Below are 9,836 nucleotides of genomic sequence, written 5' to 3' on the forward strand. Positions count from 1 at the left end.
ACCAGCCACATGGACAAAAGGACACTAGCTCAGGAATACAGGTAAACTGGACATCTAAATGCATGGTCTAGGGGATGAATGAGGCCATCACTGGTATAGGTTCAATCTCTGTTCTCACAGGTTAAGAAAAGAGAGAAGGGATTCGAAACCTCCTGAGTCTTGCAAGTGTTGCCTCCACACCTTTGGAAATGACATGGTTGGGCAGTGTACCTTGGAAACAGAGATAGAAAAAGGAGGAGCAAAGTGTATTTCCATATGTACAATGGCAGCCATTTTCACCCAAGTAACTAAAAAGGAAGTGGCTCTAAGCAGGAAGTCATCTGAGCAGGAAGCTGTTCTAAGCAGGAAGTGGTTACTTCCACCAATAGGGATTTAACCTCCCACTATTCCTCCCACTCCAATTGCCACAGAGTACAGAAAAATACTGCATTCACAGAGTAAAGCCACTAAAGGGAACACAGATACAGACTCAGAACACTCAGACAAAGAACATGCCCAACCATAACCAGTGTTTCCTGAAGTAGATTGGAAGGATGCAAAACTTTTCTCTTAAAATTAAATACTTAATAGACATTATTTTGAACAAGTGAAAAATCAAAAATAAAGGTCATGAAATAATCAGATATCTGACAAAAGTCCAGACCTTGTATATCGCATTCAGTGCTATCCCTAGTGCCAAGCAAATACTAGCAATTTATGATGATGACAATGATGATGATGAAACATTTATTGAGCATGTACCATGTGTCAGATGTTGTGATGATCACTACACATGGATTAATTCTCACAAAAACCCAAGATAGATACTCTTATTATACCATTTACAAGTGAGGGAACTGAGGCTCAGACAAGTTAATATGTGCCCACGGTCACATAGCTAGTAAGTAGTAGATCTGGGTTTAGGCACTCAATAACACCTGAGGACTAATTGACTTCAGAGGACAAGAACCACATAAGACATTAAAGAAAATCCAGTCTCAATCAGAAGTAGGCCTTTAGCCACAGATGGGCTCTACAATTACTTGGTGAAAGGAAATTGGAGAGTAATAGGTAAAACCAACACATACCCTATTATGTTTCATTGCATATAGCTTTAATTACTGCCTTTGTCACGGTAGGCTAATTATGATAATAGATGACCCCTAAATCTCAACAGAAGAAAGGTTTGTTTACTGGATTATTTAACATAGTAAAAGCTTATTTCCTGCTCACCTTTACATTCCAATGCATGTCAAAGGTTCTGCTCCACAGCTTATTCAGGGACCCAGGATTCTTCCATCTGCCACCCCTGAGGCCACAGAGCTCTCTACTGAACCCTCTGCAGTGTAGAGGATCTCAAAGGAGATTTTCAAGGGGGAAAGTTGGAAGTATTGTACATCAATTCCAGCCACATTTCATTGGTCAGAACTCAGTCCCATGGTTCCATTTAACTTCAAGGGAGTAAACTAGCTATGCATCTAAAAGGTAAAGGAAACAGGATCTGGTAAACCCCACTAGTCTCTAACACATCCGCTCTACTAGTCACCAAATACCTGTTTCAATCTTCCTCCTACACTCACCTTACCCTGTCACCACATCCAGGTCAAAACTCAAGATCACCAATGATGCAGTACTCTCCATTAGGTCTACTTGCAGTCCAATGACCTATGAACTAAAGAGGAAAGTTACCACTCACCCACTCTAGACACAGCTAATACACAATGGTGGCACAGGGACAGAGTGACAGCAAATTAAAACCTTTGTTTGGAAAGGGGGGAAAAACACACACAGTAGTCGTGGTCCATAGCAATTCTGAAATCCTGATGGGAGATCATTATGAAGGCCTCAGATCATGTTCCTTTATTAGACCTTTATTGGATTCTGCTTTCTGGGAAGAACTTCTTTATCAGTCACTTTCTGTAGCTTCCGACTTTTCTTTCTGGGGGTCTCCCTTTTCCATTATCTGCCATGGCCATATCTAAAGTGGGTATTGGGGAGTATGCACTCTTCTACTAGGGGTTGCCCACCTTCTTCAACCAGCCTCCTGCAACGCAAGTATGCTGGCCTGAAATTTGTGTCAGGTTTCAATAGTCAAAAGCTGTTTGAATTCAAGCTCATGGTTTCTTAGCAATTTACTTCCCTTAAAAATTTAGTAGACTTTGGCTCTGTTTGCTTCTGCTAAGTTTCATGTTTCAGTATACACACAAAGTTCTTTCCTAAAAAGTGTTTTCAAGCCTACCTTGATCCCTTGCTTTCTCTTCCCCCATGCCTTCTCTCTTTATGGCAACGTTGTAATTATCTGAAACAATAGATGGGAAGACCACATTCTTGTTCTTACTTGTTTCCACTTGGCTAAATTACTTTAACTGAAAAATTTTAGCAGGCCTTGTTGCTGAAAGCCTTTTTCTGTTTTATCTCCTATCATGTAGGTCTAGAAACAGTCAGCTTTTCCAATTTTTTAGTGCTCCAGATTTTTCACTTCTTCCTTCTTCCTTTTCATCTCTAGTTTCCAACTGATTTAAAACATTAGAAACGTGATTTGGATCAATTTGGGCTGAGATCAAAAATGTTTGAAGTACAAAAACAGTGATGCAACATGAATTTCGTGAAGTGAATGAACCTCCTCATTGAAAACCGTCATTGTGCTGAGAGATAAGGAAACTGAGAAAAGGTACTACCATGCTAAAGAGTTAGCCTATGGCATTCGGATTTCAGGACACGTACCAGAAATCACTACTACAGGGATAGGTTTGCCATTGGAGGGGTAAGAGGGATTGATGGGAAAGAGTCACTTGCCCATGGATTGTGCCTAAGAGGCTATCAGAGGAGAAAATGTTGGCTATATTGTATTACTGATCACTAACCCCAACCCACTCACCATGGAGGACAGAGATCATAGAGAGATAAAAAAGCCACTACGAGAGGGTTATGAGAAAAAGAATATTATCAAATATGTTCCCCCTGGCATTATACTTAGCTCATGGAATCATTCAGAAATACATAGCATGGAGTTCTAGAAATACACAATAATGTGGCTGATTTTTACAAAACTGAGGATTCTACTCCTGTAGCTGAGCCCGTATTCAAAGGAGATCCCTGTGCATGTAAATTAAAAGCCAAAGCTATGGAAATGGTTGGTATGGGAATCTTAGCTGGTCAAGAGTTAGATTCCCATATAAAGAAGCAGTTTATGTCTTCATTCGTTCAAATACATTGATCGCACACCTCCTTTTGCCAAGCATGTTTCAAGTGCTGGGTAGACAGCAATGAGCAAGATAAAGTTCCCGCCCGTTGGTGCCTACTCTCTGTATGGAAGGGGGAGGGGGGGAGCAGATCAGATGATAAACAAGAAAAATAAATAATTTCAGATTGTGGTAAGTACTACAAAAAAAAAAAAAAATACAGCACTAAGTGGGTTGGGGGATGAGATTGAAAAAGTAGACCCAGAACAAACAGGTCCTTGTGGGCCCTGATCAGACTTCATATTAACGTAAATGCCACGGGAAACCACTGGAGGGTTTTAAGCAAGGAATGACATGATCTGATCATATTCTCAAAGACCATTCTGGACGCTGTATGGAAAATGTTTCAAAGGTGGGAGAGAATATTAGCTGGGACACCAGGGAGAGGCCTTCTGCATGAGTTCAGTTGAAAGATATTCTAAAGGGGTACCAGTGTACCAGTGTTGGTGGTGGATAAGGAGACAAATTAAGGATATATTTTAGAGGCAGAGACAATCGGACTTGCTGATGCCTTGGATATGAGGAGAGAGAACAAAAGAGGAATCAAGGATAAGTCTGTTTTTTTTTTTCTTTTACTTCAGCTATGCTCAGCAAGACCCGAGTAGCAGAAAGCGTCTTAACTCTATGACAAAAAAAAAATAGCGACAGCCAACAATCAGTAAGTCAGAAAACCCTGATGAGTAAGTTGGAAGCAGGAGAGAGGAAGCAGATATACAAACAGACTCATAATGTCAGGAAACAGCCCAAACCCAAGAACCCGGAGATGGGGTAGAAAAATCTCAGCATGCAGCCTTAGTATTTAAACTAAGCATCCCAGTGGATCTTAAACTGAGCACTGGAGCCTCACGAACTGGAGTTCAAGCCTAAACAATCAGCAGCATCTTCAGAGTACAGCTAGATTTGTATCGACAGTGATGTGACAGAGGCAAAGCATCACCCTAAAGGGATTTCCGAGAAGGAAAGTGTAAGACTCCCTCGGCTGTACACAAAGAAGCAAATCCAGGAAAGAAATTACATTCAAGATAGGCCCAAATATGTTTGAAATGGGAATATGACATAGAATCATATAAAAAAAAATGGGAACAAACAGCTTGTACTTGTCTTGTACTCAGCTTGTACTAAAAGACTATGGTGACAAGCTGGACCTCTCAGGATGATGCTGAGACTGTTAGCATAACGAGGCTAAGACAAAACCACTGCCAACTCTTGCGCATTTACATTGTACCACACACTGCACCAAGTGCTTCACCTGCCAAATCTCATTGAAATCTCACTGGGAGAGGGCTACTATTGAGAATGTAAAGCATAATTAGGAGCACGGACTAGGGAGCCACAGTGTGTCAGTTCAAATCCCAGTGCTGCCACTTGCCAGCAGGGTGACCTTGGGCAGATAATGTCATTTCTTTGTGTCTGAATTTCTCTGTGAATTTGAAGGGACAAGAGTAGCCACTTCATAGGATCCCTAAGAGGATTAAATGAGTTCATGTATGTAAAGTGCTTAGAGTAGGTGCCTGGCACAGACATGTTCAATTAGTGATAATGACTATTACTAGCTTCCCTCTTTTACATGGAAAGGACTAGAAGCTGAGAGATGTTTAAGCAACTTATCTAACATCACACAGCTGAAATGTGACAAAGCCTGGGTTTTAATCCACGTCTGTCCTCCAGCCCTAGTGTGGTAAACCATATACCAGATAGATGGTGTTGGTTATCTGTGACAGCTGGTCTCCAAACTTGGAGCCAAGTGAACCATGCCTCCAATACTCACACCCTTGAGTAGTGCACTCCCACACTGAATCTGGGCTGGCCCTGTGGCTCGATTTAACCAAAGGAAGGTAGCAGAAATGATGCTGTGCCAGTTCCAGACCTAATGCTTAAGAGGGCCTGGCAGCTTCTGCTTTTGTGCTCTTGGAAGCCCTGAGCTCCCATAGACTAAGTCTGATCTGTGGAGATGGAGAGAGTCCACGCGGAGAGACCATGTGGAGAGAAAAGAAGCTCAGCCATTTCGATGTGCCAGCTGAGCCCAGCTTTCCAGCCATCCCTTCCAGGCACCAGACGCGTTAGTGGATCCTTCTTGAACATCCCAGCCCCCGCCACCCTCTGACCACAGACCCATGGGAGAGCCCAAGCAGGACTAGCAAAACAAGTATCCAGCTAAGCTACAGTGGTGATGACTGTTAAAACTGATTAAATAAGAATGTCATTAGACTGAGGTGGCTTTGATGCCTTAGTAGCCTATATCAACAAACCCAAACCAAAGCCTGTCAATGCATCAAAGTTAAGAAATCAGAACCTAAGAACCAATCACAAGCAGCCAACTAGGTTTTCCCAAATAAGGCAACTGCTTAAGCTACAGCTAATCAAATAATTTTGTTGCTTTGTTTCTACGCCTTCTCTATAAAAGTCTTGCCCCCAGCTCCTGTGGGTGGAGTGCTCCTAACCACTTCCAGTTTTGATTTTTGCTCAAATAACTCTTAAAATTTTTAATATGCCTCAGTTTCTCTTTTGATGCAATTAAGTTATTGTTTTAAGCCTCTATGTTTGGGGCTATTGGTTGCAACAATACACAACTGAAGCACCAGCCTATGAGGAAAATGACTTATTGGGGACAAAAATGTCAGCAACATAAGGCTGAAACCCAGAGTAACCATTCCATCCCAGAAGCAAACTGTGTAATGGGTATATACTGCCCAAGGTCAAGTCCAGCTGTGGCCACTTTCTAGCTAGATAAGTCACTCAATATTTCCCTGACTCATTCCCTTCTCTGTATAATGGAATACTACCCATCTCACAGTGTCATAGTAGTGACTCAATGATATAATCCCTATGAATGAGCTTAGAATATTGCCTGGCACATAGTGAAAAATCAACTAAAAAATGAGCTACTGCTATTTTTTTTATTATTAAGAATAATTTTTCTAGATACAATTAAATTGGCCAAGGCAAGGAACATGTGAAATATCCAGTTCTAGTTTCTAACTTTTCCAAGAATAATACCGCTGGAAATTTGTATCACTTTCCTTGGCTTTAGGAAATGCCAGTGCATAACATGCTAAAGATGTGACTACTAAAAGAGTTTGGCAAGGACCACAAAAATTAATAAAGAGGAGGATATTACAACCCATCTCATACTGGTCCTGAAGCATATTGACATCCCAAGCGACTACTGCATGGTATCGTTGTTACAGAGAAACATCATGGCGGCATGTTTTTCCCCAACAGAAAAGTCATTTACAAGTCTTACGCAAAACAGTATGTGACTCCTTCCATGCAAAGAATTTAAAACGCCATCCCACTCCATGATAGTCAAAGAATATTGGGCTTCCAGAAATAATGCAGCATCCAAAAGAAGCACAGATGCAGACCCTGAGCCTGTGATTTATGGAGAGGAGAGCAGCTGCCCCGCACAGTCACTATTTTGATGAACAGATAAGGGAGAAGCAAAGTCTTCCTTAGAAATAAAGGTTTCTTCTAACAATTACATTAAGCAAATGTTAAATCAATAATAAAGCCCCTAAAGGAAGAACCAGACATTCTGATAGAGATCGGATTTCAGGGGGCAAGAGCAACATGGAACACCCAGAAGACATCCAGGCTAGACAGAACAGAATGATCAGCCACAGAGATGAGACCTATCGCCAGAGCTTTGGGGAAGTGGAGCTGGGCACTGATACTTAAACCTGTCATATATCCTGTATTGCTTCATCAAAAATCTTCGGTCAATTGAAAATTGTTCCTTCTTTCGGTACAGACCTTTCCCTGCTGTCACTTGTGATATATGGATTTCTGGAATGCATGAAGTTTTTCTCATTATTAGAGTCTTGGGATTATGTTGTCCAGAGTTGGTAAAACCAAGGATACAGCCCACTCTGAATTTCTCCTTAAGGAACTTACTTATTTCTGTCTCAAAGTGCTACGAGTTACTCGAGGAGGCCGGTAATTATAGAAGGCAGCTTTAGTGAAGTAGAAGGAGCTCTGGGCTGGGATTCAAGAGACTTATTCACTCAACAAACACTTGCCGAGGGCTTGGTGTGGGCAAGGCAAAGTTAGGTACTTAAAAGAATTACTGAAGGCCAAAGAGATTGGGATCCCTATTTCAAATTTTATCCACAGTGCTTCATACAGGACTGGGCATACAGCAGCTTTTCAACAAAGGTTTGTTAAACCAAATTAATCTTGCCGCTAACTCATGAGTCAATTTCCCTCTCCAGGGTTCAGATGCCACCTCTCATTAAAAAAATAAAATAAAAATAAATAAAATAGGTTAGAGCAGTACTTCTCAAACTTCAAGGTGCATAGCAATTCCCTGGGGATCTTGCTAAGGTGCAGATTCTGTATCACTAGGCTTGGAAGGGCCTGGGAATTGCATTTCTAACAAGCTCCCAGCATTGCTGGTCCACGGACCACACTTTGAGTAGCAAGGAGTCAGACAATCTCTCAGGGAGATTCTAGACACAAGTGAGGGGTCCTCCAACTCCACATTTTTTAAGTGTGGAAAACACTAGACATTCTAACTATGGAGGAAAAAGGAAGAGAGGCGAAGGGGGCTGGGCGTGGTGCCTGGGATGGGTCCAGGAGGTTAGTAGAGGCTTCTCCCCGTGGCCAGCAGGAAAAGACCACTGTTTTGTCACAATGCAAGAACAAAGCTTTTGGTGTCTGTAAAAAGAATCAGCAATAATTTTACTGGCTCAGGAGGCTCTGTCTCTTAATGATTCTTCCTGTTTTTCTCAGCCTGATCCAACAGAATAAGAAAAGAGCCCTGGTGACGGTCAGCAGAGGTCAGAGACGTCCCCAGAGAGGGCTACTTTCAGCCGACACTTCGGGGAAAGGAGGCAGACAGAGGCCCACTGCCTCAGCCCTGCATAATTCTAGTCCTACTCCTTGACTAATCCAGCCCAATACCAGAATACTGGGGTGACAGGGGACCCAGGATGGGGAGCTATATACCACGTTAACTCCATTCAATTCCACAGTCATCACAACTGGTGTGTGTGCCATGTGCCAGATGCCCCAGATGATGTCAGGGCCAAACAGGGGCAGGGCCCGCTAGGAGCTCCTGGTCTAATACGGGAGGGATGGTGCAGTCACAGGGAGACAGATGACAGTGTAGAATACAATCAAGGGCATCCAAAAAGAGACCCACAAGAAGTACAGAAATTTAGAAAAGAGAGAGATCAAATTCCTTAAAGGCATCAAGGAAAATTTCATGGAGACGGGGCCATCTGAAACTTGAAAATGGGTATGGGCTCCTCAAGACAAGATGGAAATGAGGGTATTCCAGGTAGCGGGGAGTAAGAGAGAAGGCACAGAGGGGAAGGAACGTGCACGGTCAGCGTGGCATCCAGTGTGGCTAAAACAAAGGGAGCTTGTGGGAGAGCAGCCTATGGTGGAGGGGTTGGGATGCCATGGGAAGATTGTCATTCTTAGGGTCTCAGGTCTCTCTTTCCCATCCTAGGGTCTGAGAGAAGCCCCACATGCACACACACCTACCTGGCCCATTTTTAGGATCAAACCTGCAAAAATTGTACCCAGATTATCCATGGAGAGTCACTTGTTGAACAATTTTTTATTGAACCCCTGATGTGTGTGAAGCGTTGTCCTAGGCCCTAGAAATACAACAGAGGGATAAGCCAGACAAGTTGCCAAGAGCCAGACAGACAATAAGTAACATGAGGTCATAGCAAGAACACAGAACCTGAAATCAGAAAAGTCTCGGATGCAAATCCCAGCTGTGAATAAAAGATTTCACATCTCTGGGCCCGGTTTCCACCTTCCTGATGGAGATAATTATACCTACTGCACAAGGTTGTTGTGGAAATTAACAGATGGGGAAAGAACTTCACACTGTGTTGGGCCATGGTCGGCATTCATTACCCGTGTGTTCTGTATTCAGTCATAAAGAAAGGAGCCTGGAATCATTCATCTCTGGGGTCCCTTTCAGCTCTAATATTCTGCTTCAGCAGTTCTAAGACTCTATGGCACCTGTAACTGCGCCCACTGACTAGGGCCTGGCACATCCTAGTGAGCAAGCCTCTACCCCTCCCTGGGCAAGAAGCTTCCCCGAGGGTGGCCTGAGATGAGGTCAGTGGATCGGGCAGCCATTAATCAGGCTGCCGCCCTCGCTGGATGTGGCGCCAGCAGGCTAGGCAGCTTAGTGGCTGCTTAGCTGCCCCGATCGGCTTCCTCACCACTCCACCGACCCGTTGCCATGGCAGTGAACCCAGGAGACATCTAGGAGTAGCCATAGCCAAAGAGGAAGGTTCTATTCTTCTGAATCAATCTGACTCAATCTTGGTTAATTTCAGGATCCTGAAGTGAGAAGTAACAATTTAAATTTACTGAGAGCTTTTTTGATGCTAGACAATACGTGAAGTGCTTTTCATCAGTTATTTCATACTCACAATGACACTGTGAAATAGGTATCCTCATCCCCACTCTGCAAAACAGGAAAGTGAGGTTCAGAGAAGTGAGTGCCAATGTCACACAGGTGGCAGTGAAGCCAGGACAACATTGTGCCCCTACTCCTACCTTTCCACATGCCACAGTCTTCCCAGTCACCTGAGCCTCCACAAAAGCTCGTGCCATTGTCCCACTCACCTGAAGGTTCCTGAGGGC

Source organism: Equus przewalskii, chromosome 11 (assembly GCF_037783145.1).
Source record: "Equus przewalskii isolate Varuska chromosome 11, EquPr2, whole genome shotgun sequence".
Classification (NCBI taxonomy): domain Eukaryota; kingdom Metazoa; phylum Chordata; class Mammalia; order Perissodactyla; family Equidae; genus Equus; species Equus przewalskii.